The sequence below is a fragment of the Rattus norvegicus genome, chromosome 3 (genome assembly GCF_036323735.1).
Source record: "Rattus norvegicus strain BN/NHsdMcwi chromosome 3, GRCr8, whole genome shotgun sequence".
In the NCBI taxonomy this organism is placed as follows: domain Eukaryota; kingdom Metazoa; phylum Chordata; class Mammalia; order Rodentia; family Muridae; genus Rattus; species Rattus norvegicus.
The window spans coordinates 70,651,477-70,666,832 of record NC_086021.1 but is presented as its reverse complement, the minus strand read 5'-3'; the positions used below and the strand labels follow the sequence as shown (position 1 = coordinate 70,666,832).

The following is a 15,356-nucleotide window of genomic DNA, read 5'->3' as shown; positions in this document are numbered from 1 at the left end:
TACGTGTTTTAAAGACAACCTCTGATCTGAATATATCTCCCTTATTTTTATTTATTTTTTATGTGTGTGTGGCATATATATGTGCTCATTTAGGGGGTGTGCATGTGTTCATGAAGGGATAGGGTATGTGGGGGTTGACCTTAGGGGTCTTCCGCGGTCTACCTCCAGCTCAGCTTCTGAGACGGCTGTCCTCAATGCCCGCAAACAATCCAATGGTCAAACTTACCTAGCTTCATCGAGATACAGAATCCTTCTAGACTCACATATTAACTTTTTGTATTTTACCAAAATAAAGCCAAAACAAAACAGAGAAATAAAAAAAATATGAAAAGATTACATCTGCCTATATGTTATACTGTTTTCTAAGAAGCCAGATTTTCCACCTTGGTGGGAAAATAACTCATCTCAGAAGAGCAGAGTTAGAGAAGATTTTCTGAAAACAAACGATTTCTATATCAAACAATAGAAAATTTAAAAAAAAAGAGGCGTGAAAGGTTAACTGTGCACACTCGTGTGGTAGCTAGGTTACCCCTGCTCCCATCATCTCTCTGCTGTCACCGTGGGGCCATTACATGATTCATAATGTTTCCACACAGGTTTACCTCCTGCCTTCCAAAGAGATGGGGAATAGCAGCAGTGTTTTGTCGTTTGCGCAATGGCGTGTGTCTGCCAGTAGATGGCAGTGACACGTTGAGTGCCGCCAACCTTTTCTTTTTTCTTTCTTTTTTTTTTTTTTTCCCTTCCAGGGCCGTTTTCTGATATATGTTGGGTACCATAGAGTGAATCTCAGAACAGGAAGCGGAGGCATAAGCAGAGAGGATTCTGGAAAGGTCTCTTTGTTTTCATGTCCACAGAGAAAGCAAGGGGGAAAAATTGAATGTAATTTGCAAATCCCTGTGGCCCAAATCTGAAGAACTACAGGGGGTGGCACCGTCCATTCTAACCATCTTGGATGCTGTCCTTTGTTGAGCTGTGATTCCTAAGGCTCTCCATCAGGTAAGCTGACAAGACATTTAATTATTTGGACTGTCGAATCTAGCCGGCAGCTCATCTTCTCCTTTTAAAATCCTCTCCTCCGTGCTGCCATTTTTAAAAAATGCCTAATGCTTAAATGTAAATGATAAGAACTCAAGGCATCTTTTGATTTGTAAACTGCTTACTATTCCTTTATCTTTCAAAGGAAACAGCTTCGGTCTGGAAATGGTGATTTACGATACAGACCAGGAATTAAGGAGTGTGGTGTGTGTGTGTCTGTGAAACAAGCAGATGTTTGGGGTTCATTGTATGGAGAGAACATCTGTTTTGTTAGAGTTAATGTCAACCTCTAGGTTTCACGACGACACCGCCTATTCGGTGTCTTTACATCATAAATGCTCAGTGAAATTGGAACTATCTTTTCCATGCTTTAGGGTTTTCTTTTTTGTTTTAATTTTTTATTTTATTTTATTTATTCAGCAGCTCTGGAGAGGTCATAGAGCCAGACGGTGATATCAATATGAAGGTGTTTGGCTATTTAGACATTCTCATTTCTCTTCGAAATTTATCTGCATAGGGGGAAAGAGATCACCAAGAGTAACATTAGAACACATTTGATTTGTTAAAAATGAAATGGCCCAAGGATTCTTATATGTTCCATAGCCTCCTTTTCTGTTGCCTTTTAATGCACATAAGCTCGATAGCTGGGTAGGTTTCTTTTCTTCCTGGAACATTTCGTGGTTTGGTTTTTATTATTAGTCCTATTACTACCAATCACCAGAAAAACTCACTTGAGGCCAAATGAGAATAATTTACATTGTGTAGAGTCTGTGCTTGTCACTAAAATATTTTACACCACTCTCATGCTTTATTCAGTTAGCAATCGCACCACTACCACATTAGCAGAAGACCTATAGGCACTAGTTGAAAGACAAGTTTTTAAGATTATAAAGCTCTGTGTGTATGTGTGTGTGTGTGTGTGTGTGTGTCTGTGTGTGTCTGTGTTTGTGTGTGTGTGTCTGTGTGTCTGTGTGTGTGTTTGTGTGTGTCTGTTTGTCTGTGTGTGTCTGTGTGTGTTTGTGTGTGTGTGTGTCTGTCTGTGTGTGTGTGTGGTGTGTGTGTGTGTCTGTCTGTGTGTGTTTGTGTGTGTCTCTGTGTGTGTGTGTGTGTGTGTGTGTGGTGTGTACACACAATAGGTATTACAATGTCTCTTTCGAGGACAAAGATCTTCATCATTAGGTTTGTGAGAATCTGCATGGAAATATTACATCTAATCTAGTCTGAGCAGTGTGTCCTATGAGAAAGAAAAGACCTGTGGTTTCAACCCAGGCTTTGGTCAGCACTAAACAAAGGGCCTAAGAAAACAAACCTTGGGGTACCCGAAGTATATTGTTTTTTTCATCGTGTGGCGAACAAACCAAGCAATCTCACTCGGTAAAATTACACTGGGCCCCATTAAAACATTTCAAAATAGTGTCTGCCGCAGAGGAAAGCCCTGTCTCGTGTGTTTCAGAAGAACTCCGACTATAGGATGTAAAGAAAAGTGTTTTCTTGGAAAGGGATTTCAGAAATAAATGCTAATTGGCTCAGCTGTATTGTACAGTGCACGCCATGCCTGCAGGTGACTGGAAAGTGAGTAGCTTTCCCCTTTGTAAATGGCAGAGCTGGTTGGGTGGGCTAGTTTGCATTTATGAATGGATGTTTATACTTGGACTCTGAATGTTACTTCTTTGGTTTTGTTTTTAAAGTTGCAATGCCTCCTTAGCTCTTCATATGGCTCAGATGCTCACTTCTCTTGGTTGCTTGCCCTGCTTACTTTTCTACACATTGTGGTCATAACCTGAAAAGCCAATGGGCACTCACGTCTCCACCTTGCAAACCATGCCCTTTGAACTCTTCAGAGATGAAGTGTCCTGATTCCATGCCATCTAAAACACATGAGAGTATTTCACTCTTTAGGAAAAAACGTGATGGAGATTTCATTGGTAGGATCCGGACGCACATTACTCTTTCCTTCAGTAGGGTTCAGCTCTGAGCTGGAAATGGGGATATGGTTTAAGTTCAGCCACTTAAGAGTTTCGTAGGCTCCATAGGGACAGCACCTACTACAGAAGTGTCTTCTCCTTCCCTGTGAGAGTTGAGAAGTCGAGTCAAAGCCAGATTCTGATTCCTTCAACTTCCTCCTGTTGATTTCTGAGCTCAACTTCATGGGGCAGATCCCTGGCTCTCCTGACTTCAGTATGACCATGAATGGTTCCTTAGGCATAGGGCTAGAGAAGTGGAGAAGTTTTGGCAGTCTTTGGCCAGTTCCTTCTTTGGTAGAAACACCAAGCAGTGGATGGGAAACTGGTAAAGAGCTTGGCAGACAGAAGCAGGTTCACTGTTTCCTAACTAATAAGTAAAAATTTGTAGCCTCTAGCACAGTGCCCATAACACGGCGATGTGCCTTCTTAGACAACTGTGGAAAGGAAATATTTTCTATCCAGGGCTTGGTGACTACTGACTTCCTCTCTCCTCTGCCACCCCAGCGCCCACAGAAAGATACAGGGATCACTGCTATTATTAGTGCCAGTGATGAAGTACCTTCCACCTCAACAGGGAAGGGTGGAGGGGATGAAGCCAACACCGGATTTTAGCTGTGGGTAACTGCCATCTTGGAAGGGGGCTTTGGCTGAATATTCGACAGACCAATGGTGTTACCGGTGACAACGTCAGTTAGTGGAGACCTTGAAGGCCCTTTCTGGAGAGTTTGTGGAACTTCTAGAAGATGGTTCTTCCTGCCCAATGGTGTCATTATGAACTGCACTGTGCTTGTTTGTCTGTTTCATTTTTCTTTTTAGCAAAATCAAAGCCAAGAGCTTTTATCCTTCCTTCATCTTACCTTAAGAGGACTTGCCTTTCAGACAAAAGGCTTCTGGGAAGACCCACAGAGGCGATCTGTGTTTTGGGGAAATCACATTTTTTTTAAAAGTTACTTCTATAATACTATATGATAATCAGATCACAGCCCCCAAACCTAAGACATGTCTTAGCTCTGACTGAGTCACAAACTCTTTGGGCTTCAATCCTGTTAAGGTCACAGTTAAATGTAGGAAGGCAAAATGCGCCTGATGAAATTGTTGACATGCTCCGAAGGCCCCCGCTTCTCCCTAAAGACTCTCTAAGTGCAGCTTGGTGCTTCTGACAGCTGTGTGCTACAGGGATCTCTGCAAGCCAGAGCTGGGGTGACCTTTCAGCACCCCAGGCCTCCTAATCCTTTCCTTCAACCACCCTGGGCCTCTTTAAACTGACTCCAGTAACTGCGCTGTCAGGTTCATCCTCACGGCAGCCAGGATGACTTAATGGACTCAGGATAGCATAGAGCGGACGGACGGCTGAGAGAGCAGGAAAAGCTTAGCTACTGGAGAGTAACGTTTCTCAGCAGGACAGGCACTGAGCTTGGAATCTGTTGCTAGTCATTTCTCTTGGCTCCAGTTTCCTCCAAGCTCCTGTGAGTCGTTAATTGCAGGGTGAAGTTTATCAGAAACCATCTGTAAGTGCAAGTAAGTAATGATGTATTTTTTTTTTCCAACGAAAAATTGAGCATGGAATGAGATAGTGACATTTCTTGCCTTGAGTGGCTGTCCATGTCACTATTTCTTGTTATCTCTCCTGCTCGGAAACTTCGTGAACTTACTTTGTGACAGTGTCTCACTTGTCCTCAGAAGTGGATTGTTTATTTCTGTGCTTATACAATTGGTTGCTTTATTCACTTTACAGAGTAATGAGGATCCGTTGCTCACCTGCTCTTGAAATATAATTAAAACCAGAAACTATTAATTTAGGAACTTTTAGGTTCTGTGGTTGTAACTTCAAATCGATTGGTTTTTTTAACCTTCATTTGAATATTGCCCCATGAACAATTTTCACAGCCAGCTGGTGTACAACACAGCATCTGGATTCCTATATATTTGGTGTCCAGAAATTTTGGAAAGGAAATGAGTCAGACCTGCTGTTACTGAATCTTGCACCTCTATTTGATCTGGAGGCAACTTTCACCACTCACCTTTACCTGACATATATTTTGCTTTGGTGTGAAGTTATCACATTCTTTGTTTGTCCTTTAATGTGATGTAACAACAAATGGTAGCCACTAAATTCAGGGCAAAATAATACTGATTTTCACTTTGGTAACTGTGAGGCAATAATAAAAGTTCTCTCACTTGCAAAGCAAAGGAATGCTTTGTTCTATGATCTGCCACAACTACTCTGGCTCTCTGGGTCCCTGAAGTTTAAATTTTATCTGAATATATATAATTAGCCTCAGTAAAAATTTTCCACATTTAACCTAAAAATGTAATTTAATTTAACTTTACCTGTTCAACTGGGCATATAAGTTTCAATGTGACAACTATTGATATATTGTTTTCTTAGGTCCCCATGTCTGTTATTTGAAATTCTGGATTTGAAATGTAAGAAGCTTATAGAAGGAAATTTTTGCCCAAAATATATAAATGAAAATCAGTTACAAAGAGAATATTAAAATGAGTACAGATAAACACGGATGTCATTTATATGGGCATTATGAAGGATTACCAATGTTCAAAAATTCCTTTGAATGTCTCTGTTATTTCTGTAATAACTGAATTAGAGTTTCATCCTTTTTGAGATTGCATACAGGAAGTCCTCCATGTGATCGAGCTCCCTTCGGGAGCAATGTAAGAGAAATGATGGTGCCTACATTATTAAAGAGTGATTTAATATTGTTTTAGTCAGTGGGTGACTTCAAAGATGAAAAGTCACTCTTTAAATAACTTTGGCCATTTTCTGCCAAGAAGTTCTCTTTGGGGAATTTTAATTTTCCCAGTAGTCAGAATATACTTTATTCTTGAGTTGTGCAGAACATTTTGTACTTGTGCTTTCCCAGGAGTTGGAGTAATTAATTAAATCACAATTCTCATTACTTAGGGCATTGTGACTGATATGACCTTGCATACGGTTTAACAGTACACAGGCTGTGGGCTTAAGCCTCCGTTTGAGAACTGGCCACTTGTTTGTCAGTTGTCTGTCCTGCCTTCTACATGTCCGTGTGTAACATTACTTTTATGAAGTTTTTTTTTTCCTCTGCAACTTAGGCTGTTCCAAAGTATCCTAGGAATCTTTTTTATATTGGAACTGTGGTGGGAATGACCTTAAAAATCGAGGCCAAAGGAAAGGAACCCAACCTTCTGTACAGACAATGCAAGTTTGAGGAATGAGTGAAACTGTTCATGCTAAGGCCAAGGAGGCAGGAAGTTCATTCCAAGCCATTTGAAGACAAGAGAGCCCCATGTTGTCCTGGCTAGGAAACTGCTCGACCAAGTGATTTTTCTGAAAAGCTGAAAATTCCAGAGTTTTAATAAAATCCCTCTCTATTATCTTTCTGTCTCCTTCTCTTCCTCCTCCTCTTCTTCCTCCTCCTCTTCCCTCTACTTTCCCTCCCTCCCTTCTTCCCTTTCCCTTCCTTTGGTTTTGGTTTTTCAAGACAAGGATTCTCTGTGTAGCCCTCTGCATCCTGAAACTCACTCAGTAGATCAGCTTGGCCTTGAACTCACAAAGATCCGCCTGCCTCTGTGTCAGACTAATTCCTCTCTTAATATCTGGTGTCATCTTCAACTTACTTATACTAAGAGACCCATTTGGTAGGAAGAATCTTGTCATTTCCTGTCCCTCTCTCCAACCCAACCAGTGTTATGCCAGAGACCAAACAAACCAGGCAGAGAAGAGACAACTTGATCGTATGTGGAAGCACTGCCATGTTGGCTTCTTATGGGCAGCTCCAGCCTCGGTCTACTGCTCCCTTCTGTCCCACGGGTTTGTGCTTCTTTGACTGATGCTTACACCAACATAGCACTTCAATGAGACTCATGGCCACCCCGTTTCCCTTTGGTTGCGTTAATGGTTCCTTTGCTGTTGACATCTTGCTCCTGGTACACTAGTTGGTGCTATGTAATGAACCCATTTCTACTTTGCGCTAAAGCTAGTGAGATATATCATTTATAGCTTTACATACAGAGACCGCACAGACCTTCTTTTTTGCTGTGAATTTTACAATGTTACTGATAGTTTCTTTATATGTCCTGAATTCTATATATTCTCAATGTCTTAAATGTATCTTGTTAGTCTTTATTTAGTTAATTAATGTGCCATAAATCCCTCATGTGTGTGTGTACATGTATATACATGTGTATATGTGTGTATGTATGTATATATATGTGTACATGTGTGTATATATGTGTGCATGTTTGTGTGTATATGTATGTGTTCATATGTGTGTGTGTATGTTTGTGTGTGCATGTATGTGTTCGTATGTGTGTATATGTTTGTGTGTATGTGTGTGTATGTGTGTATGCATATGTGTGCATGTGTATATATGTTTGTATATGCATGCATATGTATGTATGCATGTGTGTATGTTTATGTATGTGTGTGTGTATATGTGTGTATGTGTGTGCATGTGCATATTTGCCTGCAAGTGTGTTTATTACTATAGCTTGAATCTAGTACCTCCCACATGCTAGGCATGTGCATTACCACTTAGCTCCATGCTAGCCCAGGATATCCTTCTATCCTTCTGTAACAACAGTTTCCAACAGTTGCACTAGGTTCTACCATCAATCTTTACATATTTGTACCAAAATTGATATAAATTATATCAATATTGGAGGAAAATGCAAAGTAAGATTTATAATCATTCTGCGTATTACACAGCCCAGGTAATACCAGATTACAGTTCATGTGTTTAGAATGAGAGCCTAGCCATTAAGCAAAAAAATAAAAAAAAAAGTATGGAGTTGTGAAACCTTACTAATTGAAATGCCAACAACAACATCAACAACAGTGATGAGTACAGAAAATACAGTGAAGAAAAAGGGACAGAAGCAGGCTGGGGGCCAGGGCTCACTCATCCTGGCCCATACCTGACTATACCTGATGGAGAGCTACAAGAACAATGGCTGGCTTCTCCTCTGGCCAATTTCACTGGATTTTCTGGGATTGAGTGTAGGTTTCAAAGTATGTTTAAAAGCATAGTTGAAATATGCAGCCAGATTAGCATCAGTTAACCTAAAAACGGCAGAGAAAATTATGCAAAGCTAAGGAACTTCGACTTGAGAGAAGTTAGAGAGTTGAAAGCCATGACTTTCAAAACCATTTTAAGATGCTAATGACTTGGTGTGTTACATAAAGGCAGTAGAGATAGCAAACTGCCCTTATATCCACTTCTACAGAGGAAACAATGAGGATAAATGAGCTGACATTGATTCCAGATAGGCAACTTCTTATCCTTACCTCTGAGGGTTGACCTCACCTAAGTGGTGGTTATTGAATACTTCGTGAAGTCATCACCTAGACAGTTGTACTCACTGGGTAGTAAGCGTCAGTAAACCTCAACTCACTTGGCCACAGATTCCCCAACCTCATTATTCTGTTCTTCATGAAACGCTGTCTTGAGAATGAAGTCTTAAATAATCAAAAAGGAGTGTGTTTATTCACCATGTTTTGAATAACCAGGTCATCCAGCTCAAAAGGAGAACCTTTGATTTCCAATATTTTGAAACTGTTAATTCTTGGAAGCTTTAGAAAGAAACAGGTTCCGCAGAACAACAACAATCAAAGCCAAAACTCTTTGTTAAATGTATTTTCAGAGAGTGGTGGTTTTCTGAAGGAAGTGTTTTAACCTAATCGTTAAATAGGTTAATAATTAAATGCATTTTAAAAAAGACATTCCATTCTTCAGGTGAGTCAGCTTTTTAGCTCCTTAAAGAGACACTTCCTGGTTAACACCTTAGGTGCTTTTCTGTGTTGGTTTGCCAGTCTTCTCTGAGGTAAAGAGCACTCTCTGCCCTTTACAGCAGTTTATATCCTAGTCTTTCCCCTGTGAAGTCCTCATCATTCAACACTACTACTTAACTGGACTACATGTCTAGCTTCTAACATTCTATTGATCAAGTCAGCAAAGTGTTCAGTATATCAAGAAGGTCTGCTGAATCTTATGTTGAGAGCATCTATATTTTGAAGCAGGTAGTTGGTGCTTCTAGAAGTACAAAGAATGTATTACTGGGTTCAAAGTCAGATTTATGTTGAAGGTTTGTGAGCCAGTGCTTAGACTCATACACTGGGATTAATTCCTTATTTTAAAAGGTTTATCTTTCTAATACACACAAAATAGTTGGGGTTATCCACTATGGAAATGTGAATAGTAAGTCAGCAAAGTATTAATATTAATGAAACATCAAAGAAGAGTTCCCTTAAACTTGACAGTGTAGAAAATAAATTTATTGTTGATCTATCTATTCCCCTCTACCAACATGACAACAGCTACAAGGATGAATTTGGGTGGGAGGAAACATTTCAACTTTCTATTCAATATCATTTGCGCATTTTGAAAAGAAAGGGTAATGTTCAGGAGTCAAAGGAAAAGTGGAAGAGCATATGCAAATTCATGATGTTGAAACTTGCAAATTAACATAGAAAAATCAAGATATATCACCAGAATAACAAGGGCTCCTTCTTATGTAACTATAAGATACATTTTGACTTCATACCTCAAAGTTGTAACATTGTAATATGCCATTTCTTTACATGCACAGTATTAGTGCTGGTGTCAGACAATATGGGAATCAAGCTAATAAGAAAGAGAAAAAATACTTTTGAATAGTCAACACCACACAAGAAAGCCATCCAGGAAGTTTTATGCAGGAAGAAATTAATGATTGTTTTTCCTCAATTTCTTCTGATTAAGAACCCTGTACACTAAATATTTAAGACTCAGGAAGGGCCGCTTGATGTGGGAACTTTCTGTACTTTCCCATCAAGTTTCTACAAACCTGAAATAGTTCTAATAAAGAGCCTATGAATTTTTAAAATGTGGAGTAGGGGTGGTCACTTGAACAAGGGACTACACAGTCCCATTCAGAATCAGAATTCTGGATCACCCACATCCTCGATGAGATACCTGGTGTGCGTAAAATATCTCCCTTCCCTTCTGCCCTTTTGAGGTTTCCCCTTATGCTTCCTGCCTGCTCCAGCCTGCTTCTTGCTTACTGGATTCTTTGTCTTCAGAAGAGGGAGGACAGAGAGACCATGGTATTGTCCTTGGCTCTTCTGAGCACCTTGCCACTGCAATTCCTATCTAAGACAAAAATCTCACTTAGCCGTGGTATAATGACTCTTCTTTGTCTGCAAAAGTGTAGTTCAGTGACCAGTATCCCTCCTGTCTTTCCATGCGGAGCCCTTCCTCTCTGCCTTCCCCACTGCAGGATGTGGCATCATCCACATCTGAATCAGGCCAGGGCACAGTCTCTTTGCTCTGTTTTAGTGCCACTGCTCTCTGCTCAGTGAGAAGGGGAAAATGCTGGGCTGGAGAGATGGCTCAGAGGTTAAGAGCACTGACTGCTCTTCCAGAGGTCCTGAGTTCAAATCCCAGCAACCACATGGTGGCTCACAACCATCTGTAATAGAATCTGATGCCCTCTTCTGGTGTGTCTGAAGATAGCTACAGTGTACTCATCTATAATAAATAAATAAATCTTTAAAAAAAAAAAAGAGAGAAGGGGAAAATGCAGACTCTCTTGGTCCTGAAGAGAATGGCAGATCCTTGTGAAGATATGCCATTTTTACATTTTCTTTACTATAAAAGTTGACCCTTTAAGGAGCCTTAACCAAGTAATTATTAATATTTCGCTAAAAGAGTGGACAATATTTCGTAGATTTTTTTAAAGCAAAAACAAAAACCCTCTCATTTGTGTAGAGACCCTCTGAGAAGGATTTGATAAGATAATTTCATATATAGTATTGAATATCCATAGTCAGACATTCAGTGTCTAGATCTAAAGGATTCAAGTCTATATTTCTGAAAGGCTTTCACAGTATCTAGTCACCAAAAAGCAGATTTAAGTAGAGATAAAGAGAACCTTGGCCCAGTGCTCAGTTCACTAAAATCTTCTCCAAATCAGTGCACACTCTACTGGCTATAACACTCTTGTGTTGGAAACATTTTTAAAGCAGGGTTCAATGACCCTTGTTGAGAACACCAAGTACTGTCAAACTCTCCAACCCTAATCTCAGAAGAAATGAACATTTGAGTATACTATGCATAGTCCCAAAGTCCAAGCACAGACCTAGACTTTCCCAGATTTAAAAAAAAAGGCATTATTTTCTCTTTCTTTTTTCCTTCTCTTCTCTTTCTCTGGGTGATCTTGGGTGCTACCTCTTACTTTTTTCTGCCCCCCTCTGTCTCTGTCTCTGTCTCTGTCTCTCTTTCTCTCTCTGTCTCTGTCTGTCTGTCTGTCTGTCTGTCTGTCTGTCTCTCTCTCTCTCTCTCTCTCTCTCTCACACACACACACACACACACACACACACTGATCACTTTCTTAAATCTTGTTTCTGAAAGGCAGGAGTCAGCAGCACATACTCTATGATGTCGCACTGTCCCTGTGTACCACCACTAGGTAAGTTAGGCCTCTGGTGTAGGAGCCAACTCCTCTCACGACATTCTTGTCAGAGAAGGCCTCACCATGTGCTTGGCCTTGGGTTAATGAAGAATCACCCAGCACACAATTCAGAACTTCTCAAATCATCCCATCCCTCACCGGGGTTTGCCCCTTGCACTGGTCTGAAGGAAGTGATCCAAGCCTCCCTGGTTGGGAGAAGAAAAACCTCCAGCTCCTCTATTTTAAACCTCAAGTGGGAGGGGTGGCTGAATACCTGTAGGGAAGCCAACATGGCCATCTTGAAGTGATACAAGCAGGTCGTCCCTCAAGATCCCAGATCTAAAGTTTCCTCAGGTTGCCAAGCAGAAAAGGCAATCGACTCTCAGAGCTCCATGGGGAAAACAGTGTGCTGTCATTTTGATTCAGTCAGTAAACAGTCTGTGTTTGCCTGGAAAGAAACTGCCTAAAGCACACGGTACCAGCGAGCAGTAGCAGAAACGCTGCTAAGGGCAAGTCACAGGGCTGTCAATATGGCTGATGTTACAGTGGGTGTAGGGATCGAGGACTGGCCATTTGTCTGAGTGTGTTGTCTGCTTTCTATTCGCGGTGTTAACAATTTATTTCGAAACAGAAAGCATCCCATAATTCTGTTGTGCTCAGATGGAAATGTAAGGTTTGCTCCACTGCACTCACACCGAGAATGCTCGCTTCGGGCAAAGCCAGTTTATTCACTGGAGTATTTCTTCACACAAAAATCTCATGCCCTGAGGACATCAGTCTGATTAAAGGAAATAGAAAACTGTCAATCCAGAGACAAAGACCCTCTCTGTTAGGACTTCTCAGAACATGGAATAGCCCTTCCTGAAGTAATACATTCTCGAGAGCGCTTAGCTTGTTCCAGGCACTGTTTCAGGACTATGGGATGGATGGCTGCATGCAGGAGGGTGATGGTGTGAGGGAGCCCTCTTTACGAAGAAGCCACTATCCCATGGAAAATAACAAGGCCCGCATGTGTGCCTTTGAATTTTCTAGATGGTGACACCAAAATTGAAAGAGGAAGAAAATTCAAAATAATTTTTATGGATGCTATGTTTTATTAAAGATAGCATATCCAATATAGCAGTGTTATTTCAAAATTTGGCACCACAATTCCAGTGCTGAGTCTTTATGTGTGATTAGCGGATATATATTAGACAGACATTTTCAGAATTCAAATTAGGCAATGGTATTCAGCACTACTTCTTTATTGAACAGTTTTCTAACTACTGTAAGTAGTCAGAGTCCTTTTAGCCTGAATGAATTTGCTAGCAGACAGAGAGGCAGAAACGAATCTTTGCAAGGAAACAGAACACAGAGTTTAATTACTGTATGAATTCAAACACAAGTGTACTTTGAGAGGCCTGAGGAAGGCAAAGGTGACTTCTGATTGAGAACTGCTGTGCTCTGTGCTGTGGAACCTCAAAGTATGACTCAAACCAAGCAGAAGGAGCCCATTTGAACCTCACGCCAGAATCCAGGGGCTTTGTGGGGAGTGGAAAGTAGGTCACTTTACCTGTGAAGTCGATGGGTTAAGTGTTTACAGAGAAGTTGGTCACTTTTCCCAAGAAAAGGCCATTGGCCTTTGTGGCCTGTGGCCAGTTACTGCCCCACCTTGCTCAAGATTGTTGGTATAACTTAAATATGAGGCCACTAGTCCACATGTATCCTGTCTGGTTGTTTTGAACTCATTAGCGCCTGGCATACAGTAAGTGCTTAAGCATTGCTCTCTCTGCCATCATTATTGTTTCTCTAAGGCATTTTGGCGTGAGTTACTTGGAATGAAACATTCAGTCCTCAGGTGGCTTTCCTGCAAAGAGAATCCAGTAAACGGCAGAGTTATATAGGTCTGTCTTTGGGGTACACAGTATTATAATGCATGTTTGATCCGTACTGAATAGGACGACACAATAGGAACATGTTGTACCTAGAGGGAATGTGGCTTTGTTGTCGCTATGAATCCTTTTCCTGTTTTTTTCATCCTAATGGGTGAACAAGCTACCTTATTTACTTAACCGACTCTACATCACTGCACACTTCCGCTTTCATAAAATGTCTGCATGCATAGGAAATGGGACTTTGAAAAGTGCGTGTGTGTGCACGCGCGTGTGTATGTGGTGGTGGGGCAGTCAATTTCCTTTTACTAACTCTAAATGCAAAGCCGTGAAATGTTTGGTGGGAAAAAAAGACTTGAATCTTGAGTGATCCAAATAAAATCCATTGAGCCCTTAGCAAGCGCTGTGCTCCAGGAACGTGGGATGGGTGGTAAACAGAATGATCCCCACAAGAGGGCAAACACCACACCATAGACCAGCTTCTGGGAGGCATGCGCCACCCCAAGAGGCAGCAAACGACTAATCAACGTTACAACTAAGGTATGCAGCATATGCTAAGGGGACTCAGGGCTAAGCAGGGTTGAGAATTGATGAGGTAAACAGGTCTCTTTACTATGGCCATTTTGGTCAGTATTTGAAGGCGAGTCCGGAGTTCTCCAGCTCCCTAAAGGAGAAGCATTTCAGGAAAATGCAGTCTTTAGGCTTCCAGGCCTAAAGGAGAACCAGAAGCTAGTTTGCAGGCAACATGAATCGGGCAACTTTTTTTTTTTTTTCTCTGTGCAGCTGCTGGAGGGTTCTGTGCAGAATGACATGATTGAATTTCTGTTCTCCCAAGATCACTCTGGCTGGTGGGATTAAAATAGGCTATGTGGCAATCAGGCTGGAGGCAGGGAGACAGAAAGCCATTGGTGGCTTCTGTAGAAGCACTGCCATCAATCACTTCAAGGCTCAAGATTCGGTGAAGTCACACTGCATGACATTGAGTGGATAAATGAGACAGGGGAAGCTATGTTTGTCATTTCTGAGAAGTCATTAAATGAGAGGTGTATTACATATATACCCGGGACATTGTGTGTGTGTGTGTGTGTGTGTGTGTTTCTAACTTTAAACAAGAAAAACAAAATATTGCCGACTGTGTTGGTGCACGTCTGTAACTCCAATACTTGGGAAGAGGAGAGGCAGGAGGATCAAGTGTTCAAAGCCATACTTAGCTGTGCAAGAAACCAGCCCAGGCTATATGAGATCGTTTCTCAACCCAACGAATGCATAGCTCTGCCCACATTGGGCTTTCTTTTCTGTGCATATTAATCATAAATTAAATAGCGGCATCCTCACTACTCTCTTCGCTCTGCTCCACCCACCACGGTTCCCCTTTCTTTGCTTTGTCTCCCTTTTTAATACTGATTCTATGAACTAGGCACGACCGTGGTGCTTGTGGCTTCTAACCAAGCGTGTCAGCACCAGTTGTGTGCGAGTTAGAAATGCAGAACAAACCTTACCCAGCCCAGCTGTTGCTGCACTTTGGGGAGGAGTTGGGAAAGCTTTGCTGTAACCATAAGCCCTCTAGGTAATTCTGAGGCTGTGCTTCATGAGCCCTGTTATAAACTAGATTAGAGGAGCCAGATGGCTTGAAAGATCATTTCCAATCTGAAGTTGTTTTATTGATTAGTTCAATATTCAATGCTTATTTTTGGTATCAAATTAAGGATATCTCTATAGAAAAAAAAAACAGTTATTCACAAGTGTAGATCAATGCTTAAGACCGAGTAAACTTTATTATTTTTTGTTTTTCTTTTTTTAACAATAGATGAGGAGAGTTTATTTTATTTATGAAAGTTGCATGCTTGGGGTTGAGGATTTAGCTCAGTGGTAGGGCACTTGCCTAGCAAGCGCAAGGCCCTGGGTGGGTTCGGTCCTTAGCTCCGAAAAAAAGAAAAAAGAAAAAAAAAAAAGGAAAGTTGCATGCCTATCCAACTGTACGGTATTGTTTTCGTTTATCAAGACAGGGTTTCTCTGGGTAGCCCTGGCAGTCCTGAAACTCATTCATTCTGTTGATTAG

General features: G+C 41.1%; 1 protein-coding gene across 8 annotated transcripts in view; it reads left to right on the top strand.

Moving 5' to 3' along the window:
• The first annotated feature begins 634 nt into the window (after window positions 1–634).
• Window positions 635–15,356, top strand: part of Scn3a (sodium voltage-gated channel alpha subunit 3) — a 111,703-nt gene continuing 96,981 nt past the window's right edge. For 4 of the 8 annotated variants that reach the window (XM_008761918.4, XM_039105646.2, XM_008761916.4 and 1 more), the window contains exon 1: window positions 721–996. The gene's annotated coding sequence lies outside the window, so the exon portion shown is untranslated. Of the gene's footprint in view, window positions 997–2,650; window positions 4,518–15,356 lie in introns of those variants that run through there. The other 4 variants (XM_017591972.3, XM_008761920.4, NM_013119.2 and 1 more) reach the window with 3 other exon arrangements.